This window comes from Meleagris gallopavo, chromosome 1, assembly GCF_905368555.1.
Source record: "Meleagris gallopavo chromosome 1, MGAL_WU_HG_1.1, whole genome shotgun sequence".
NCBI classification, from domain to species: domain Eukaryota; kingdom Metazoa; phylum Chordata; class Aves; order Galliformes; family Phasianidae; genus Meleagris; species Meleagris gallopavo.
In genome coordinates this window covers 89,182,923-89,206,285 of record NC_139404.1, presented here as the reverse complement: position 1 = coordinate 89,206,285, position 23,363 = coordinate 89,182,923, and the positions used below count along the sequence as shown (strand labels likewise).

Sequence of the window (23,363 nt, the reverse complement as noted above, 5' to 3'; positions counted from 1 at the left end):
CAGAAACCAGAAATAAGTTATGTAAATGCTGACTGCAGTGAAACCATTAAAGGAGATCCTTTACTTTAAGGATATCCTCTCAGTTAGAAGACATAGTTCTTTCCTAGTGCTTCCATTTTCCCCCTGGACTCATGGAAGGGGAGGGGATTGGAAAGAAAGATTAAAAAAAAAATAATAACAGTTCCTTACAAATGATCTTCCTTTTTGAATTTTGAGGAGACCAGATGGAGCACTGTAAGACAGACCATATTCTGTAGCTTCAGAAGAATTTTCTGAGCTATTGTCAGTGTAATGGTAGGTAATGGGAAGATCCAAGGATGCCATGAGACCAGAATGAGATGCTGGATCCTATGCTTAAGAAGAACTGTGGGAGAGACTACATGTCATAGAATCATAGAAGATTGGAGATTATATGGGAAAGCAGATTCCACATCACTTTTTGGAGTGCTAGAAAACTCATAGGGTAGATCTGATAGGTCTTCAGTGCCATGCTCAAGGAGGAATGGTCTAACATTTTCCTTAGCCAATTAAAAAAAAAAATAAAAAAAATTATAGACTCAGAACACTGGACTGAAAATAGGCCACAGTCCTCCCACATATCCTATTATGTTCAGAAAGCTGTTTTCAGTCTGTCTTGCATGCAAGGAGTGAAACACACTATTTTCATGTTTACTTTGTCTTTCATTCTGTATTTCTGCAGGCTCTTAATACATACCGACTGAGAGAGAGAGACTTGTGGGGCTTTGGGGCAGGTAAGGCTGCACTGGGCAAGGGATCTGAAGTGAAAAAGGCCAACAAAAAGCTCTTTTTAGGGTATTTTTTTTTTAAGCCAGCAAAAGTGCTGTGTCTGTGCCAGGAGGTTGGCAGCTTGTAGGTGGCCTGCTGAGTTAGCATGGATGGAGCTGGCACTGCCCACCCTTGACCATGATAGTGTCTACCCTCAGCAAGTTTGCTGATGATACGAAGCTGGAAGGAATGACTGACATACCAGAAGGCTGTGTTCCCATTCAATGAGACCTGAACAGGCTGGAGAGTTGGGCAGAGAGAAACCAAATGAGATTTAATAAGAGCAAGTGTAGAGTCTTGCACCTAGGGAGGAATAACTGCATGCACCAGTACAGGTTTGGAGGTGATCTGCTGGAGAGGAGCTCTGCAGAGAGGGACCTGGGTGTCCTGGTGGACAGCGGGTTGGCCATGAGCCAGCAGTGTGCCCTGGCAGCCAAGAAGGCCAATGGTGTTCTGGAGTGCATTAAAAAGAGCATGGCCAGCAGGTCGAGGGAGGTGATCCTCCCCCTCTACTCTGTTCTGGTGGGGCCTCACCTGGGGTATTGTGTCCAGTTGTGGGCTCCGCAGTACAAGAAAGACAGGGATCCCCTGGGAAGAGTCCAGTGAAGGACCACAAAGATGATAAATGGCCTGGAGCACCTTTCTTACTTGGAAAGGCTGAGCAACCTGAGTCTGTTCAGCCTTGAGAAAAAAAGACTCAGAGTGGATCTGATCAATGTCTACACATACCTAAGGTGCGGGGAGGCAAAGGGATGAGGCCAGTCTCTTCAGCGATGCTCGGAGATAGGACAAGGGGAAATGGCCACAAACTGAAGCACAGAAAGTTCTGCACAAATGTGCACTTCTTCACAGTAAGGGTGATGGAGCACTGGAACAGGCTGCTGGAGAAGTTGTGGAGTCTCTTTCTCTGGAGACATTCTAGACCCACCTGGACACCTACCTGGTGTAGGGTTTGGCAAGGGGGTTGGATTAGATGATCTCTAGAGGTCCCTTCCAGTCCCTGCAATTCTGTGATTTGGTAACACTTTTTCCTCATACTTTTATCTTAGCTGATTGCTTCTTGGGTGATGAAAGAGTGAGAGAGAAAGGAAGGTTGTCAGAAATCACTTGCAGGCAGCTGGGCAGTGATAGAGAAGGCCCCCCCCAGCCCTCTTGAGATACACTCACCACCCTCTCATGGAAGGCACATTACACATGGGAGGAAGAAGTGGCTGGAGCCCCTGAGGGTGCCCATGCCCAGGAGGAAGAAATTCTCTTTAGCAAGCAAAGTAGCACAGGAGAGCTATCCCAAAGAAAGGGGCCTTCAGCACCCCCATCCTTCCTTCTCCTTCAAAACTGGGGCAACTGTCAGGCTGTAGGCCACATCTCCCAACACTGCCATGTTTTGGTTACCAGGGCACATTCTTAGAATGATATCACCATGGCCTCCTGATGTCATAAGTCACTTCATTGCTTTTGGTTCTGAGCCCTGTAAATATGGGAATCCTGTGTCCAGAACTTCAGTTACTGAGCAAGAGATGCCAGTAGCAACTTTGAGTTCAATAGCCAAGTGGTTTTTGTTTTTTTTTTGCCAAGGGGGCAGGATGTATTGACTCCTACTAAGAAGAGGTGGCTGATAGAGATGCTCCACACTGTCAAGACAATGGAGGTCTCACTCATCATCTGAGAGTGATGAGAAACCTGTGGAGGTGGATCCAAAGTCAGAGGAAGAGGCAATGAAAGTGGATCCAACTCCATCAGGGCAGAAACATCATCAGCTCATCACTCTCAGTGTGGGAGGAGATACAGACCCAGAATCTAGCCCTACCATTGCAGGAGAATGAGGTACTGTTCACCTCCCTCCACGTGACTGTCAATGATGGTGCTGACTCTCCCTATCCAGGAGAGCCCCAATTCCAGAATCACCCTGGAGGCTCAAATGGGAGATTCATTTCCTGGAAATACTTTTGACAGCCAAGGCTCCTGTGAACCCATCCTTCTTTTCACTACCTCCCTCCCTCACCAAGACCTGTCATCTCTTCACCAAGAGGAAGAAAGGGAGGGCTGGAACTGGCATCTTCTGAGCTGCTGCACTGGGGCAACACAAGAAGTCCAGCAGAGTCCAGGCCCACACTGCAGCATGGACAACTCACAGCTAGACAAAAGGAAAAGTCTATCAGCATGAAGATGCTCAGGCATGGTAGTAGTGCCCAGAGAGGATAGGGGGTTCAAATCTCCCTACAGTTTTCAAACTTTACTGAGTTTGGCTGAATGCAACACCTCTCCTATGAAGCAAGGCCGTGAGAGAAAGTCTGTGAGAATTTGGGTGTTGGAGCTTGATTATCCTTGAGGTCCCATCCAACCCAAGCCATCCTATGATTTTATGAGAATTAAGCCTGGAAAAGGCTGTGGGAATTCTTTATTGCAGCCTTTTGACACATAAAGGAGGTTTATAATAAAGATGGAAATCAAAGACTTTTCCTCAGGGTCCGTAGTGATCGGATAAGGGGCAATGATTTAAATCGAAAGAGAGCATATTTATAGTAGATGTAAGGAAGAAATCCATTGTGAGGGTGGTGAGACAGCAGCACAGGCTGCCCAAACAAGCTATGAATGCCCCATCACTAGAAGAAATCAAGGTTAGGTTGAGTGGGGCTTTGGAGCAACCTCATCAAATGAAATGTTTCCCCACCAGTGCCAGAGGGGGATTGGACCATTTTAGAACCATACAACACAAACTTTTTTGTGTGCAATGAATCTAACCCAAAGAATTTACAAGCAATCCTCTAAAGATGTGGTCTGCTCTCTCAAAAACAGCAGGAGCTAAAGGTAGAAAAGACTCTATGAAACAGCTGAGAGGGAACACTGCTCCCATTGGACCCACGGGAACAGTTGGATTTTAGGAAAAGATTCCTGCCAGAATTCAATAAACATTTGGACAACAGTCTCCAGAACATGATTTGAATTTTGACTGATCCTGTCTGGAGCCAATATTTAGACTCAGTGATCCTTATTGGTCACTTACAAATTAGGATATTCTATGTTATGTTGTCTACCTGGATTTCAGTGAAGTGTTTGACACCATTTATCACAGTCTTCTGTGGCAGAAACTGTCCAGACAGAGAACATAGCAGTGAGGTGATGAGTGCTGCATTTCAGCAGTGATGACAGTGACATGAGAGACAAGCCACATTCTGGACAGCCATGCAGATTTTTGCAAGTGCAACATGCACGCTCTTGTTTGTCACTGGTGGAAATCTACCGCTAATGGCAAAGAATATGCTGAAAAACAGTGTTTTATAGCTGAGAATTTGCTCTATTACATCAGATTATTCTGCCCTTTGTAAGGGTTTTAGTTTCTGTGGAAATAAATAGGAAGCATTACTTTCAAAGCAACCCATGGCAATTACTCTTTACTAAACACAGCTCAGACAAGCCACAAGGTTGGACAGCCATGATTTAGATTAATAACAAGCACTGAAAAAATAGCTAAAATTTCAGGTAGAGTTAAAAGTGAAAAATTTCATTCCATCGCTAGAACAAGTATATGAAATCCGTAATACATGCAGTCAAAGAAAGTTTCAAATTCAGAGACACAAAAACCAAACACTGGCTTCAGAAATGTACCCTTCCCACTTGCAAGTGAAAATCAAATCACTTAGGTACCAAAGTTTGAAAATTTGTACATGTAATCCATATGAATAATGAAAGGCTCAGATGAAACTGCAAAGATCTAGCCTTATAGATCCAGGGATGTCAGAAAGCCTGGCGTGAACCTGTCTCAACATTGATTTTAGAACAGTACAGTGTGAGGTTTCTATGAACATTCATGAGCTCACATGCAGCATCTCTCCTAACACGTCCAGAATTATGATGGTCAAAAATTATGAATTTACATCAGATTTAAGTCACCTCTCAGTTGAGCTCAATTATTACAAAATAGAGGTTGTAAAGTGGCAAAAAAAAAAATAAAATCTAAGAAGTTAGAAATGCTGAATGGATCATCATCATAAAGCATTTTTTAAATTGCTACACAATTGAACTTAATTTCACATTGTTACTACAATGAATACCTTACAAAAGCTGAAGATGATGCACTTGGAGTCTTTATATTATGTGCCAGACTTTCAACTTAATTTGGATAAGCACATTTTTCACTAATACTTACGTTTGCTCCTTTGAATGGAAAATCTGGCTCGGTTGTCTACATGAGTACATTATTCTATTTCTAAGCCCTACCTTACTCAATAATTTCTATCATTATAAAGCATTTAAATCTCAATTTAAAAAAAAATACATAGGAGATATTTAAAACACCAGCATGTTCCCCCTTCAAATATAGAAAGAAAAGCAGGGAAAAAAAATGGGGTATGATAGTACAGGAGAGCATCAGAGCAAAAAATCTTTCAGAGATGACGCATATGAATCTGGCTAGCTGCCTAGCTTCTTGACGGTCTTTGTTAGGTGCTTGCTGAGACTTACTTGAATTTCAAATTGTTTTCTAAGCCGGTGAATAGCAGGAGCCTCCTAACCAGCTTGTAATAAGTACAGAAGCTGAACTCTGTGGAGCCATTTCTCCCTGCTTTTGGTTCTCTTTGGAACTTGTAGAGACAAAGCAGTGGACCTGGAAATTGGAAATTTTAATTGAAAGTTCACATACAAAATGCAGTTTGGTAATCCTCTGTACATTGAATCCTAAAAAAAGAAAGCAGGATGTTATTAGTCTCATATGCCATGGGACCTTAAACAGACTATGTGTCAGAAGTATCAAACCTTCCCTGTTATTTTTAGTTACCTATAGAAATTCTTTTTACATGCACTTCATTAGCACAATAAGTGGAAATGCTAAATGCAGAAAGCCAAGTGAACATAGTGCAGACTCTTTTCTGTCCAATGTTTTTCTGAATGACAGAGCATGAGAAATTAAAAGGTCATCACTCAAGGATATATTTTTTTTCCCTTCTCAAGACATAGCTTAGTGTCACGTTTTTAGTATATGTTTAGGGACTTCATGAAATTAAGTCTTTGACTGTATAGCAGCTCTGAAACTGAGCAATGAAACAGCCAATGATAGAAAATGCCTACTGCCAAATTGCCATGTGCTACCCAAAGCGAGAAGGAAATGATCTGAGGACTATCATTGGCAAAGGGGAAGAAAAACTACGCTTAAACTGTAAAACCTTCTTCAGAGCTTAAATCATGTCCTCAGTGTGAAGGAGACCTGCCTCTTCTTCTCCATCACAGTTTCTAAGAGAAGAATATCTGGCATTTATGTTAGAAGCAAAATGCAGCTGACTGGATCCCCAGTCTGGGGATTAGAGAACCACCACAGTTTAGCCTTTGCAGAGCCAAATTTTACATCTCCTCTTATCCAAATAAAAGAAGGAGATTGACTAATATAAATTATGTAAGTAAAACTTGTGTACTTTTATCTCCTAAAAATAGAAAGCAGATGTAATATTATGTCATTAAATACAAACAAACAAAGAACAAAACACCTACAACTCATTTAACTTCTTAAATAATAATTAAAAAAAAAAAACAAAAACTGTATTTAATTAAGCTCGAGATAGATGTAATCATAACAACAATGCTTAATGAAAGGAACCCCTGTTTACAAATAGCAGCAGACTGATTCTCATCTGGTGCAATTCAGAGTTACTTCATTGATTTCAGAGAGTGCTGATTTACTGCAGTTGAGGATCTCATCCAACATTAACAAATTCCACTTTAAATGAATTGTCATAAAGATTGCAGTATTTCAAACAATGTGTTTTTATTTGAGGGGGGGGAGGAAGGGGTGAATTGACTGCATAGCCTATCGAGTGGGGGATTTATGTATTCTCATTACTGAGGAGTTATCTGGAATACTTTATTGATGAGTTTGTGCTGGATGATGCATAATTACCAGAGGTTAAAAAAGACTGAAAACCAACCATTAAAAAGTCAATGAAAATTGGGATGAAAAAGAGTTTTTGTATTTTGCTCAACTTTAAATGTGATATTAAAGCTGCTCCCTTCAGGCAGGTGGGGAGATAAGCTATTTTCAATATCTCTTATCACAATTTGAAAGCCACAGGAAAAATTGATATTATATTGGAGGCACCAAGAGGACAGAGTGAAGAGAGGTCTTTGTTCTGTCAGGTGCAGAAATGCCATTTTCATAAGAAGGAACCCCTTCCCATAGGTTATGTGGCAAAATTTATTATGTTACTGCAGAAGAGCTTTCATTTAGAAATGCTGGCGCTGTGTACCCTGTTTGTGTTCCCATCTCAAAAGACAGCTGTAGTGCCAAGGTGAGATAAATAGGAACCTTCCTGGCTGGGGAAAAGGCTGGCTAAAATGCATTTTCATAGTGATTTTCAGTTTTACAGTCTGGTCTGTCTTTTGTTGCCTTCTTTGAAGAGAGAATTGAAACAGGTCCCCAAATCTCAGAAAGTTTGTTCAACATCAAATAGAAAGATCTATTTCCTTGGACCATTGAGCATGTGATGAAAATCATGCATTGAAAAAAGTGAAGTTTTATTTTGCTTCACTTTGTAGAATCTTTGTCAATCCCTCAAAGGAAAGGCGTATTTTATTGTCAAGACTAACGGAGGTGGAAATACAGCCACTTCCCTTGCTACCTATGTGTCACCTACACAGTCCGCTCAGCCTTCTTTTGCTCATTGGCCAGATACTTGCATGTAGAGAACATGTTTGGAAGGAGGATGAACAAGGGAAAAGCCTTGGTAATGGTTTCTAGAAGGTTGTTCCCTCTTTACAGACCATTGGGAAAAAAATAAGAACAGATCAGTAATTGTTGTCCAAAATGATTGTATCTTTCCTTAAACTTTTGGATACACCAGTTTTGTAGGTAGGTCATCGAGATAGACCATCACTATCACCTGACTTTTTGTCTCCTAGTTTCACAATCCTTTGAAATTTTCTTCTTTAGTCACCCACCTTTTCATATTAAAAATTATTAAGGAAAGCACAGCTTACATTCCCATTTCTGCTAAAGGACAGTTAATTTAAACTACTTCCTGTAGAAGTCATGACTAAGAAGATGCATTTTGCATCTCAATGGTGTTTTTGTTGTTGTTGTTTCCTTCTGGGTATGAGACAATGCAGATCTGGTAAGCTGATCAAATCATGTGTAATGAAAACGATCCCAGTGCTTTAGGTTCATTAGTCTCACAGTGTGAACTTTAATAAAAATGCATTTGACTAGATTATATGCAATTAGAACAATTGGAGTTACAAATTGTGTACATGTACATGTTTAAAAAGGGAGTGATCATTTAAAAAATATTTGAGTAAATGACAGAGAATAATGCATGACTGAAGTACATATCAATAACTGTAATTCTTAGTTTACACAAAAGGAACTCTTAATCACTGTCCTAATAGTCACTTCATTCGCAAATGTTATCAAGCTATTGTTAATTCATCATTAAGAGCAAGAATTCAGGCAAGGTTTACCTTCTATGTGTAGACATGGAAATAGCCCATTCATCTCAGAGGGAATATTCAATGACAATAAATGCATGCACATGGTACATGAGTTGATGAAATGGTGTCAGAAGCCCGCTATAAATGAAGAAAACTGGGTTCTTTACACGTTATGGATAATAACGATGTAGTGGTCTCAGTGGCACTAGGCATGTTGGCTGGGGCCATGCAGTTGTGCCATGCTGCACATATAACTGAGAGGTGAAAAGTATAAACACACCAGATCACAGGAAACCTAATGAAACTACCCTGCCAGGCTCGCATAACAGAAATATTATTTAACTCCCAGGTCTTTCCAGTTGTACCTACCCCTTGCCCAAGTCATCACTTTCACCTTTTTATTTTTCCCCCTACCTGTCTTCCTTACTGTAACAAAAGGAACACATCAGCTTTGAAACTCGCCACAAAAGAGCCAGGTGCAAAGTCCCACATAAATAGGACTTGTTATTGTTAGATTTTATTTATGCTAGAGTGAAACACTGTGTAGTGCCTGTAATGCAACATAGTGTGACACTATGGAATCCAATCTGTTATGAATCCTTATTACCAAAAAACTACCACTGGTCTGCTGGATTGTGTAGCTGAAATGCTACACAATCTGTTCTCAGCTTCACTGCCATCTTGTTTTCTCTGTTCTCCCTTCTCCCACTTAGTTATGACAGCCTGAAACTATAAAAGGTAATTCACTATTAAGCTAAGATTAAATATATTGTTCTTCAAAATTATAGTTTTGGTAATCTCCTTTCTGCCTTTTTTTCTAGCAACATTAGAAGTACAACAGGAAAGCTTCACAGTAGCGTGCAGCCACACTTGCCATATTATCTACACGTGATAGATGGCAAGGTGGCCTTTTGCTGTTTTGCCATCTCTGTCTTTCTTTCCGCTGCCTTAAAGCCATTAGCTTAAAAAGATACTAAGCTACTGCTGGCAACTGATTTCAATACAGAAGAAAATGCCTGATTGCTGCATTCTGTGAAAACTTGATAGAGATGTTGATTAGAAGCTGACTGCAAGTAAAAGTAGGACAGCTCTCTTTTGACTGTTCCTAAAAGGAAGGGAGAAGTAAACAACAACCATAAATAGTGGAAAGTGAGTCAGCTCAGAGGAACTGATTACTTCAAAGAAAATATATCAGAGAGAGCTTTCATTTGAAAATATGTAATTTTTTCTACTTCAAAATGACACTAAAAACAGTTGACTAACCTTCACTTGAACAGGAAGGTATGTTGTGTACCATATCTCTATCAACCAGAAGATGCATGCATATTTAATAAAAGCATTGTACAGAGAAAAGCTGTTCTCAGTTCACACTGAGAAGGTCATGTCTCAAGATTTGAAATTTTGGGAATTACAGATAACAGGTTAAAAATAGCGTCTAATTACAAGCACATATACCATAACGGCATTTCAGCTTAAAGACAGTAGGAATGTCTAAGAGACAAAATATTAATTTGCTGTTTAAGAAGCTCTCTTTCAGTGATCAAGCCTATTCTAGGCAGAATACACTCTAGCCAGCAAAATTAAAGTAATGCATTCTTTAAGATACACAGCATGTTTGATATATAGAAGGCAAAGCACTATTAGATTTAGACTTTGTGAATGACCTGAAGTGCAACTTAAAAGTAATTTAGATGATAAACGGTACAGTTACTCAACACTCAATATCACCAGTAATCACTTTAAAAATCACTCTGCTACTCTGCACAGTTTTCCAAGTAACAGTATTTGCTTCTTCCCATAACTCAAATTCCTCTGGGAGGTGGTGTCTTTATAGAAAGCAGTGATTAGCAACACTGCTAAAGCAGGCTTGAAGTTCTGGAAGAGGAAGTAGATACAAAAACTGAGCATGTGTGAAATGGGAATTGTGCACATGGTCAAACAGAGGCTAAAATAAGTATGCGTTAAATGTGGACTAATGTATAAAATATCTTGTATTCTTAGGCTTGTTAACGCAGAAGCTAAAAGGCCAGGATATTAACATGTAAACATCTGTCACTCTTTGCAGAAAATACTTAGCATCCTGTGAGTTTCTAAAGGTTAGCCTCTTAACTTTCTGTTTATAGAGATGAGTGGAAATTCTCACTTACAGAAATATGACTACTCCAATGAAAATAGCATTATCTCCAATTCACTTTACAGCTCAAGACTGTAGGTAAATCATAACGATTTGCCTCATCTTGCTGTTCTACAGTGAGTCCCTCAACTGTGACAGGTCATAAAGCCTGGTGCTGCCCTGAATCTTGTACAGGCTGCCCCGCTGTTCTGCAGGTATACTGGTCAGCTGGAAGGTCTCAGTTAGCAAGTTTGAGACCTTGCTTCTGGCCTGTCGTTCCCCTGTGCTTAGAGAAACTCATTTTGGAGCCTTCAGCCAGCAGAGGAGTGGGTTCAGGGCACTGCTTACATCCTGGGAGACTGGAACTAGGAGCAGAACTGACCCTTACCTCAGGATTATAGCTGCCCAGGTTTTTGCTTTTCTTTATAAATCATCTCTCTGTTCTTTTTTTCTTCATCATCTTTTTGCCTACAGCCTCTCTCCTCTCAAAACTTGTTTTTCATTATCTCCCAAAAGCTGCCTGCAATCCAAGAAGCAGTTAAGACCCAGGAAGACATAATTCAGAGGGCAAAGAACTTGCCTAGCTGTAAGCAAGGCAGGCAAATCCATGCAAGGCTATAACTGGCACAGCTATAGGATGTCCAGGTATTACTTCACATTGTGCCCAAAAGTCTTACCAATTCTGTCAGTGATCTATTCATCACATAGAGGAAAATCATTTTTAGAAGCTTTGTTTACATCACATTTGTGCAAGGCATTACTGTGGGACTATGATCTCTACTATCATATAGGTGATGGAGACCTGAATTGCCAACAGGGTATCGGGATATGTTTAGCTTGGTACACAAAAGCATGCACATAAACGTGTGGAACGTGTGAGCTGAGAAACACTACATCCAATATGAAAATCTGGAGTTTTTGGTTCCTAATAACTATCTGAAAGGATGCACTTTATTTCTTCTTTTTAACTTACAGGTCATTCTTATATCAATTAGGCTTTGCTTTGGGGTTTTTGGTTTTGTTTCCCCCTCTCCTAATTCATCTCCTTATTGTTTTGCTAGCTCAGTGATTTTACAATTTATTTTCCAGTGAGAAAGCAAAGATTCACAAGCTCAGGCCATAAATGAATTAGATAGAAATAATATGACAGATATTGATGCCCTTTTCACTGAAAGAAACCTTCGAGAGTAGAGACACCTGGAAAGGAAGACAGTAAGCACAAGGCCTCATGGAAAGGCACAAGGGAAAGTGTTTTTTATAGGATAAGCCAGTGAGACTCTCCAGCAAAACTAAAGGAGAGAAACAGTTCCAGTCAAACACAAATGAAGTAATAACTTCCAGTGTCCTCTGGCAACAAGTCCATTCAGAGATCAGTTTAAAAAGTATTACCCGTTCAATGCACAGAAAATGATAATGGTAATATGCTCTGCTGTGCTCACTGCTTGTTACTGTGATGGAGATTTCACTGCAAGGCAGCTTTAAAAAACTTACCAAGCTAACAAAATCCTTTCCCCTCAGTTTGCTCACCTTCATTTATTTATTTATTTTTTTCCCAAATCTTTGTTCGTCTTAATTTGATCTGTCTTGTTTCTGACACTTACCACGCTGGAGCTATTCTATACAGTTAACGTGAAGTCACACAGTTCTGAAGAGAGCTTTTGGTCAAGCCCTAGGCACCTGGGAATCTGTTGTTCCTTTTCTGTCTTAGGAGAAGAGTTAAAATGTGTTCAGGTTTTATTTTGATAAGGAATTATTGAATAGAAGATGCTCTTACTACCCATCTCTGAAGAAGAAGGGGATACTCTATACGTGTACCCATGCAACACAAGAAGATACTAATTTGTCATGGGCTAAAACACAGAGATTAGTATTGAGATCTGTTGGATTTGTTGAAGCAATAATCTCAGAAGTATCTTGGCCTTGTATGTGCTCCATCTGTGGTAGTTCCCCACTGCATCAAACTAGATGCAGTAACGTTCCTGTGTCTACTATATTCAGCGTATAATGAACAGAGAGAAAACAAAAGTGACTGTTTGCTTTTGGTAAAACCATTCTTGTGATCATTCTTCTAACGGAAATACATTTCCTTTTCTATTAAGTGCTGCAATTTAGTCTTTCTAATTTAATTATTACCACCTATTCATGATTTCTTAGTCACAGAAAACAGTATTGCTTCATTATAGTACCCTGAACATTTTTTAGGAATAGTGAATCACATTAATTCCAAGAGTGTCTCCATTAATTCATGGACTTGTATCAAGGATGAATTTGGCCAAAAGTATTTTGGGAAAGCTGCAAGTGTATATTGTATTGCATCCATCTCAACAAAGAAAGAAGAAAAGTAATAGGAAATCTACTGATTTGCTATACTTTTTCAGGCTTAAGTGGTACAACAGAGTGCTATTTCCTACATTTATTTTGTTAGGGTGTCTTGTCTGGCTTCTCCTAGGGACTGAATGAAAGCTGAATGTAGATCTGTTGTTTTGAATGATTGACAGAGTGTGAGGTTAGACAAGTCTATTTAGAGACTGTCATAACCCCAACATAAGGGATCTTCAAAAATATACAGACTTTGTAATGGCGCATAAGTCTGTTTCCCCTGAGTACTATCCTATTCCAGTCATTGCTGACAGAAGAAAGAACTATCAAAATAACAAGGTTCAAAATAAACCTCTGGAAATTCTTACAAAGCATGAAAGTACTATGCTTCAAAATCTTGGACTGAGGAAAGTACAATATGTGTGCAATGAAACGTTTAGAGGAAAAGTATAAAAGAATCCAAACCCTAGCATTAAAGAGAAGAAAGCTGTAAGAAACACTTTGAATGAACATACGGAAGAATGTGACACAGAGGTAGGGCAAATGCCTAAGAAAATTATTTTCAGGCTATGTACAATTTTTCATAATACTTATGCAATGGAACCCCAGTTTAGAGTGCAATCTTTTTCAAAATGTGAGATAAAAAATGGCAAGTACCATTGCCTAGTACATTTTGAATCTTTAAAATGCTTTTACTACATATCAGCACATTAACTATAATCTAATAACCACAGTGAACTATATCTCATTTATAATAGCATATATAAAACCAGTGTTTACTAGGAAAGACGGAACAGAAGGGCAGTAGCAGTGCCTGAGTACAACTATGAAGCAGAACAGTGCTCACAGGAATAAAGGTGGAAGACAGGAAACAGTCAAATCACATAAGAGCAAGGAAAATGCGAGGCTTGCTTAAGATTTGCTACCTCAGTATCTCTGCTAGCACAGATTTTGGCAATCTCAAACAAAAAAGTGGTAGGAATGAAAGTGGTAAAAGGAGAATGAAAGGAGTAAAAGGGTCTTACCCATGTGGATGAATTGTACTCCAGGTCAAATTTGTGCATGGAAATAAAGAGAATAGAAGAAACACTTAGAATTGATTCAGATCAGTCAGAGGCAATTAAAAAGGTAATGAAAGTTTTCCAGAGTTATTATTTAATTAGTTTTAAGGGAATATGAATCTCGTGCTTTGTAATTTTCACTGGCAAGTGTACCACCTGCTACAGATAGAAACAAAGATCTCAGGGTAGTTCTTCCTGATCAATTTCACTGTCAACTAAGAGCATTTTGTACTGATGAATGTAAGTTTACCCAGATTACCAAGTCACTATTTCAGACAATTTCTAGTATGTCAGTTAAATTTAGTTCATACCCAAGACCCTCAGCTTTGTTCCCTAAATATCTAGTCACCCTCTAATCTACTAATCTACAGTGTCTACTGTTAGCGTACGCAGTATATATATACATATACAGTATATATACATAGAGGAACGTCAGAAGTTTTTTTTGGTTTTGCTTTGTCTTCTAGTTTGATGTTGTGCTGATTTACTATATTATTTTAATAGAAAAAAATGTAATTCCACTTATGCTGCAAATAATATTCCATTACCGAAGAGATATGTATTATGTGTATCTTTACTGCGCCTAACGTATGAGGGATGCTCCGAAAGTAAGGTAAGTAAATATTTTATTATGTTGGCCCACGAGGTCAGAACAGATGTTGGTGTGATGGTGCTACAGGTTGAAACTTCCCAATAGTATTCTGTTACATTTTATTGCTATATGGCAGATGGAGACCAAACAGGGAATGCTAGCATAGTGAAGCGGTGTGTGGTTCATTTTAGCAGTGATGTGAAACACAAGCCATGCTCTGGACAGTCATGCACAGCTGCCATACCACAAAATGCCTCTTGATCATCTCATCTGAGTGGATCATGGCCAGGGAATTGTGTATGAAGCTGAATATTGGCCTCAGTGCATTGGAAATGATGGTGGCAATGTAGGAATATCACAAATTTTGTGCCAAGTGGGTCTCACAAACGTTCACACAGGTACAGAAAGAACATATGCAAGTTTTTCAGGATCTACTGAACCAATACGAGGCTGAAGGTGACAATTTCCTGGATCATATTATTATCATTAGTGGTGTCACCAGTATGAGCTGGAGTGAAAACAGGAGTCCTTGGGAGTAGCAATGTGCATTCCCCATTTAAAAAAAGAAAAAAAAAGGACAAGCTACAGCCCTCAGTGGGTAAAGTGATGTGCACTGTCTTCTAGGATAGGAAAGGGATGATTCTTCTGGATTTTCCGGAACCCAGACAAACTGTCAGTTCTTACCACTACACTGAGACACTGACTAAGCTGAAGGCTCAAACTTCCAGAGCCAGGCCAGAGAAGAAGACAACTTTTCTCTTGCAACACAATAATACCAAACCACATACCAGTTGGAAGACGGGGGAGCACAGTGACAATCTAGGTTAGAGTATCCTACCACATTCATTCTACAGTCTGCATTTGGCACCTTCTGACTTCCATCTTTTCAGGTCAATGAAAGATGGACTGCGTGGACAACATTTTCTTAGCAACAATGTCATCATAGCAGCTGTGGAATAGTGGGTCACCTCCAGTGGTTCAGATTTTTACAAATGTGGCATGCAGGCTCTTACCATCACCTGTGAAAATTCATAGCTAAAGGTGGTGACTGTGTTAAAAAATAGTGGGTTTTAGCTGAGAATCTGCTCTATCAAATAGTGTTATTGTGCTCTTTATATCTGTTGTAATTTCCATAGAAATAAAAGGCATTACTTTCAGAGCAACCTATGTACATGTAGGAAAAAACACAGAGAGGTACTTAGTATTAAGTAATGTCAACATTTATTTCTTATAATTCTTCATGACTGTAAATAAAAAAAAACAAAACAAAGATAGATATACTTTTGTATAGAAACTAATTAATATTATCAGTAAAAACTGATAATTTCCAAATTCTGCTTTTGCACTAGGATTATTAATGAACCCACTTTTTCACAGAGTAGTATATCTTTCAAGAAGCTTAAAAATTTTAACTTTTTTCCACCTATGTTATTTTCTGTCAAATAAAACTGAAGGAGATAAAGTAATTCATGTAGTAAAAAGTGTATAAAAGCAAATAGCAGTAGGATATTATACTTCTGAACTTAAAAAAAATATATATTTACAGAACAGCTAGTATAGTGTTGCAGGTTTGTATAAAGCTGTCTTAAGAAATAAGATTTTACGTTATTAAGTTTCAGGCAGTGCTTGTTTTCTATTATAAATCAGATTACTTTAGCAATCAACACATGCAATCACAGAATCTGCTCAAAATAGAGATGATACTCATCTGAATATATGAATAAAAGCACTCATCATCAAATTCAGCTCTTCTTCTTCATGTCTCCACTACAGAAGTAATTTGATCTGAATAACTGAAATACTCCTTTGTCTGTTTTATTGTGAAGTCATTTATGACTTTTTAAAATGGGAACTAAGACTTACGCATTAGACAGAATGCACTCAACAGCAAGTAATTAATTAGGTACAGGTTAGCAAAGAATTTTCTGCCTCCATTTTCAACTGTGCTCTCATGTCGTATCCTACTATATTACTCCTGCATGAAAATCTGAACTCAGTTACACCTTTAATTGCAGTGCAGCTTCAGTAGATACATTTGCATATACACATAGAGGCTCTCCTATAACCAACCTTAAAACACCGTAACGTTGTGGTGTATAATGAGTTTGCCTAGTGTCATAGAATAATCTTCTGAAGAGCAAGCAGCAGGACTGGTTGAGGTGCTTGGAATATAGGCAGATGTTAGTTTCACAAAATTGTATTGATAACGGAAATAACAGAGCATAATCTATTTATACATGTAGACTTTTATGTAATCATTATTTTAATTGTATCAAAATATCAAGTGGCTTTTCTATAAATCTGTGAGAGAGGAAATCTGATTTAGCAATCAGGACATGTCACATCAGTCAAGACATCAAAACCTATACGAGAAAATGTATCTTAAACATTCTCCTGGATCAATTTTTAAGTTAATTTCATTCAGCAGTTTCTCTTTCTAAATGACTTCCAAATGACTGCATTGTTTAACTTCAATTTCAGTAACTACTGCCTCACTAAATAACACTTCTTCAGTGACACGCATGAACTAAACTCTGTATTACCCTCGTCTGGAATGGCTTCCCATGGATTCACTCATTTCACTGACTTAAGAGGTTTCCAAAGAAAGCGCCTGCTTGACTGCTGTTTGGAAACCTGATGTTTAGTACATGAGAAAAGTGAGCTGTAAATAGAATAGGAGAATCTGTCCTAACTCCATGCCCTCTCTGTTGGAATAGAGTGGTTATGTAGGCAGGGATGCTAATGCATACATTCAACTTTCCCAACAGTTCACATCTGTCAGCTTGGACATGACTTCACTTTTGGGTGGTACTCTTCAAAGTCTTAGTAAGGTTCAGAGAAGTTGGCATGTTATTACGCTATCTTTCTGTTATATAGTTACTAAAAGCACTGAAACAAATCCCATGCAAAACAAACCAAGCTACATTAGAACAGTATGCAGTGAAAAGTCCAGCTTTAGGCATCTTGACTCTAAAATGTCTTGGTCTTGGTCTTGCTCATACTTTATATGCCTGTAGGTAACTTATATCAGTTGATCACATTATGGGCTGCTTGTCAGGCTATGAATATGCCTGTATTCGTAGAACTCCAGTGAGTATCAGTCATTATTGACACCATCTGTTTACTCCAGGGCTAACATTTTCAATCTGTTCCGGTTAAAGGTAAATGCAGAAGAGGCATTCAAGCAACTCTGATGGAAGAAAGAAATTTTTCTTCCACAGAAAGGATTTTCTGTTTTTCAGCTTTTTTTATACATTATGCAAACATCATATAAAGGGTTCAGCACACTTAAAATAGCTTCTCAAAGAAGAAATGAAACAGAAGGGTCTATTAATTTTTGGCAGAGAGATTGAATGTTTGACTTCCTATAATCAAAGGTGTTATTCTTTTTGGAATAAAAATATACACTGAAAAGTCCCACTAAACAGACAGTTGTATTTTCTTCATGAGAAATAAGAAATGAAATTTCATGGGAAATGAAATTTTAATAAAAAGTGTGATGTGTATTTCAATAGAGTGTTAATTATTAGCTGACAGATTTTATGAGGAAGAACATACGTGAGTAGCTTATTTAAAGAAGGAAAGTAAAGAGTACAAGGAATTAGTCTATTATAATACATGATTATACTCAATGTAATGTTGCATGTTACTGACTGTTCTACGATAGTTGAGCAATAATTACCCAAACTGCTTCAAATCATTTACCAACTGCCTATAATTTGTAGCTTGAGATGTATGAGACTTACAAAGTTAGAAAGGAAAAAAAAAAAAAAAGAACAACCAACACAGACTGAAACTGGAAGCAACATAGACTTTTCAGTGATTCCTTTGTTACCTTCTTAATGGTGAAGAAATGCACATGAGCATGTAGTACTGTGTTTGCCAAAATGAGATAGTGTTCTTCATTTCCTCTGCATTCCTGAATTTTATTTTGTTTTTCACATAATTCCAAATGACAGAAATTTCATTTGTAAGCTGATAAATAGTCAGTGAATGCACATGCTTTATTTCCTGCTTTCTTTATAATGGTGTCACTGAAATGTCTCAGAAAAAAAGGACTGGAACTTGCAGAGTGCTGGATGATAAACGTACGCTGTTCAGATGGGCCAGAAGGATGATCTGTCTTTTAAATTGCAGCATAGAATAAAGGCGTGCAAGATTGAATAAGCATTGAAAGCATTTGGGGAATGGTAGCACACAGCCCTATACAAGATAATTTTCTTGACAACAAAGTACATATGATTTTGGATACCAGAGTTCAGCTCCCAACTTGATCAATCGCTTAATCAATCTACTGTGCACACCACAATGACTTGATTATACTCTGACCAGCAGGTTTCAGAGAGTCACTAAGTGTTCAATGCTCACTAAGCATTCCAGAAAACAGTTTTCAGAGAATTATTTGTTAAGCTTACCATTAACATTTATGTTTCAGCCATTTTTTTTTAACTTCCTTAAATCAATTGTTGTTTTTTGTTTGTTTGTTTGTTTGTTTTATTTTTTTGCCTGTATTTTCTTAACTGGCTATGCTATTAATTAGATGCCTCATCAGAAAGCCATCCATTGTCCCACTTTTTTTCCACTGACTCCCTCTTCATTTAGCAAGTATTTCTTGAAAAGCATATTGTACTCTCTGGTATAGCAGGTGTAGCTTTTGTCAGTTTTGTATGTTTAGCATTCCTAAGTGGATTTCTCTCTACTTTCAGACTTCTGACTAGTCAAAAGTCATTAAATATATATATATATATTTTAATTGCTCTTTTATTGCTACTTCCTGTATAATTAGCATAGCATGCTATTTTTTTTCTCACATCACCTTATATTATAGTTCCAAATTTTACTTGACTACTAGTTATTTTTATTAACAGTATTTACTATGTTGTTCCTGTTCTCTGGCTTTGTAGTCCTCTTGCTCTAAAGAAAGATTCCATTCTGCCTACTCAAATGAAAAGCCAAAGCTTCTGTTCTTCAATAGAGATAATAGCCCAATGTATAGCAAAATTAACGTTTTATTTAGTTTTTAGCTGCTGAAGAAAATGTGAAGAATTATTAGGAGAATTGGACTGAATTGTATTAATTAATTAACTTTCTTTTTAGAACATACTGAAGGCATCAGACCCCAAATATCTCTGCAAATATTATCTGCGAAGCATCAAGACAGTAGTGTTTGTAAATGTAAGGTTATTACTTTTATTCTTTGTTCCTGATGGGTCAGCTAATTAATGGCAAGCGATTCATAATAAAGTTCTGAAACAAAATAGATTGACCTACTTAGCTTGGATCAGAAAAAGGCCATAAGGGATAGGACACCAAAATTGGTGTTCAATTCGTCTTCCTTTGTTTCTCTTTCTTAAAAATTTATAAGAATAAATAGATAAACTGCACTTTTGGAAAACAGTGCATGTCATTAAAATTAATATCAATTTAATGTTATTAAATATTGAAATATATGAGATTTAACAAAAGTAAAATACAAATGAAAAGTCTGTAGTACTTTAAAATATTTCCTTACACGTCCAAAAGTAAAGTAATTTTAGGGACTATCAGAGCTCAAAATCATAATGTTAACGGAAAACAAAAACATAAAAGGCATTCCAAATTCATGTAGTAAACTGTACGGGCATGTGCAATTATGCTATGTGTGGCCAGAAGTATGTGAAACAGAAGATAATGTGAATGGAAAAAATCTGGGAATATTATATGTGGAAATAAACCTTTTTTTTTTTTTTTCAGCTACAAGTTTAAAGTTACTGATCTTCCTATCTACAAATTATCTTGAAAAAATAGAATCACCGAATTAGAAAATCATCAAGGTCACCAAAAGACTTCCAAGATCATCCAGTTCAATCATCCACCTAGCACCAATATTTACCCACTAAACCATGTCCCTCAGTATCCTAATAGTAATTACAATTTAATAGTGATCATAATTTACAGAAGTATAAGGAAATTTAAAGTCACCAAAAACAACACTATGAATGAAGAGGTGAAATGCCTCCTCCCCAATTTTGTCCCCTCTACAGGCTATTTTTTGTTGTCTACAGGTTTTTTTTGTTGAGGCATTTATGTTTTCTTGAGCTAGCCAATAGTTTTATTTGGTGCAAAGTGAAATGATACTTTTTACTTTGTAGAAGAAATATCTATCTATCTTCATCTGTTCTTCTTATGCCACTTTGATCATTTCACCTCTTCTATCTTTATTTCTTCTACCTTTTGGCTCCAGAATTGTGTTTGCTATCCTCAAAAGCTTTTCAGCCATTACAAGTCAAACTGGTAGAGAAAAGAAGAATATAGGAAATCTGAGTGATGACAGCTGTGTGCAGGGAGTACTTTAATCTTGTAGTGTAGAATATATCAGATTATTGCCACTTACAGTCTCAAGGAGCACCTCTTGTTGGAGCATTACTGTGAATGTATGCTCCTGAAATAACCTGAGAATTTCCCTTTCTTCTGCTTATCAGACAGATGAAAAAATTAGCCAATATTAGCAAAACTTTTTCATTCAACTACTTAGAATCATAGAACATTCCAAGTTGGAAGAGATTTATAGGGACCATCAACTCTTGACTGTACATAGGAAAACTCAAAAATCTGACTAGATGTCTGAGAACAGCAACCAAACATTCCTTGAACTCTGGCAGCTTGAGCCCACTGACCAGGGGAGGCTGTTCCAGGGCCTCACCTCTGGTGAAGAATCTTAGCTCCCAACTCAATCTCCTCTGATGCAGCTCCATGTATTAAACTAACTGGCACATCTTCAAAAATAGATGTTAGAGAGTGCTCACAGGACCCATTATATCTGCTGTGATGGCAATCAGGAGCAGGGAAACTCTGCTAAGCTCCTCATCAAAATAGAGCTTACAGTGTTTCATTAGCAAACACATCTGTGGCTGGGAGAGGACACGTGTCCATGGCTGCTGCTAAATGGAATTGAGCAAGAAGCTTGCACTGATTGTTTAAACTGTACAGCAGCACGATCTAGGGCACCTCTGTTTTGCAGGACAGCCTGTTAGAAGCAGATGTGAAAGTATAAAGCTTTGGTTCATTTTATATTTCTCTACTGTCTCTCATTAAAGGAGTCTAGCCTCTGCTTGACATACTGCTAAATTTAAATATGTGTATCAGATCTGAATAACCTATGTATAATAGGATATGCCACTTACCTAATTAAGGATAGGAACAGATTGCCTTAAAAAAAAACATCTTCCAGAGGCTAAGAGTTGTCAAACACAGCACCTGCAGTAAATGGAAAGAGATGTCATTTTTTCTGTTGATGTAGGTCTCAGTTTATCTCTTCTTCTTACAGTTTTATTACTGTTCTTTCTTCCTGATAAGGCATTTTATGTCACTGAGACAAAATTTGGTATCTTTCTCCAAACAACTGTTCAAATTGGATGTCATTCTAACCTTCCAAATATTGTAAAAGATATTAGATGGTCTGTGATATCCAGATCTCTTTGGCATGAAGCCCAAAGATTTACAAGTAGGTCATCTCTGTGCAAACTCACCCATCTTGGAAAACTATTTATTTGTGTAACAGTACATTTTGTAGAATAGATGCATACCTTATTTAATTGAACAAAGCTGTAAGTACATTCAGCCAGGCATCCCTACAGATGCTTGTACTGTGTACAGTATTTTACTCTGAGGACATGCAAATTCTTTTCACAGCTGCTCAAACATTGCCTTGAAGCATCAAAATGATCTGAGCAATTAAGTTATAAGGAAAAATAGCATACATTCATTAAAGATCTGTATCCTCTGATATTTTGAATTCTCATGGCAGGTCAAATGTAATAAAAATGCAAGGATGAAAATTCAAATATCTAAATGAAAAATTCTTAAAAATTTTTAAAACACTACTTAAAAAGTGTTTTAAAATGATGATCCTGATTCACAAATGAGCAAGTGAAAAGCAAAAGAAGCAAATCTGATAACCTTAAGAAAGCTCAGTTTCTTATTTTTCATAGTACTTTCTGCATTTTTAAATCACTTTTTGAAACACAATGATCAATAAACAAATTCTATAACACTATCTGCAATTCAGACAAGCTACAATCAGACAACGCTAGGAAGTCTAAGTGATGTGACTGCACCTTACAGAAACCTTTATAACACAGTGGTCTGAAGTTTTTTGAGTTCAAGCATCCTAGATATTTTTAAGAGTCCCAGAAACACACCACTCCACAGTACTCTTTAAACAAACTTCATTAGTAGACTGAGCACAGACTGATCAAGAGTTCCTTAAAAAATGTGCAGCAGACAGGATTAGAAACCAGCACTCAACCTAAATTCATGAAACACTCTGCTTTCTTTATCTTTTCTTTTCCATGGATATAGCACAAAGCATTTGTTCTGTCACTACTTGTAAAGAACAGAACTATGGCATATGCAATGAAACAGATAGTTTAGAATATGGAAGACATCTCAAAATCGGTACCATTCCATCCTTATCTCAACTCAGAAGCAAGGCACCGAGCAAAGATGGGGACCACAACCACTAGTCGCCATCTCTCTCAATGCAAAACCCTTTTGATTAAGCAATCTTGAGTCAATAACTTTGTGCTCCCATTGTTTGAGATTATTTTGTTCTTCACACACACACACACACACATGGGGGGAGGGGGAGGGGGGGGGTAAAAAAATGCAGGGAAAGAAGCTTTTACTGATGGCAGTCATCCAGTTGCAATATGAAACAGACAGCTTCTGCCTTTGTGTCTGCCTTCATTGTCCAGGTGGAAAGCAGTGCTGTCTTCAGCACTTGGCCTGAGCTGAAGCTCACTGAAAAGAAGAGCTGGCACTGAGTAGGAACTCAGCATTTAACAAAGACCTCACTACAATAACACATGATCATTAAGTTCCCTTCAATTTTCCACTGGAATTCAAAGTCGGGACGAAACAGAGTCATTGCACCTTAGATAACTGTACTAGAATTGCCACACAAATAAACTTGTGCAACAACTAAACTTAATTTGTAAGTATTAGAAACCTTATATAGTAGTTCAATCTGCATTAAAATCACAGTTATTTGTACACTTGCCTTATTTTCCTCCTCACAAACTGGTGGTCAGCAATTGGT

General features: G+C 37.8%; 1 long non-coding RNA gene across 3 annotated transcripts in view; it reads right to left on the bottom strand.

Annotated features, from left to right (window-relative positions):
* The window catches only part of LOC146545499 (uncharacterized), a 224,293-nt gene that overhangs the window by 12,539 nt on the left and 188,391 nt on the right, over window positions 1-23,363 (bottom strand). For 2 of the 3 annotated variants that reach the window (XR_014887410.1, XR_014887412.1), the window contains exon 3: window positions 13,657-21,520. This is a non-coding gene — a long non-coding RNA (uncharacterized LOC146545499). Of the gene's footprint in view, window positions 1-5,247; window positions 5,539-13,656; window positions 21,521-23,363 lie in introns of those variants that run through there. The other variant, XR_014887409.1, reaches the window with a different exon arrangement.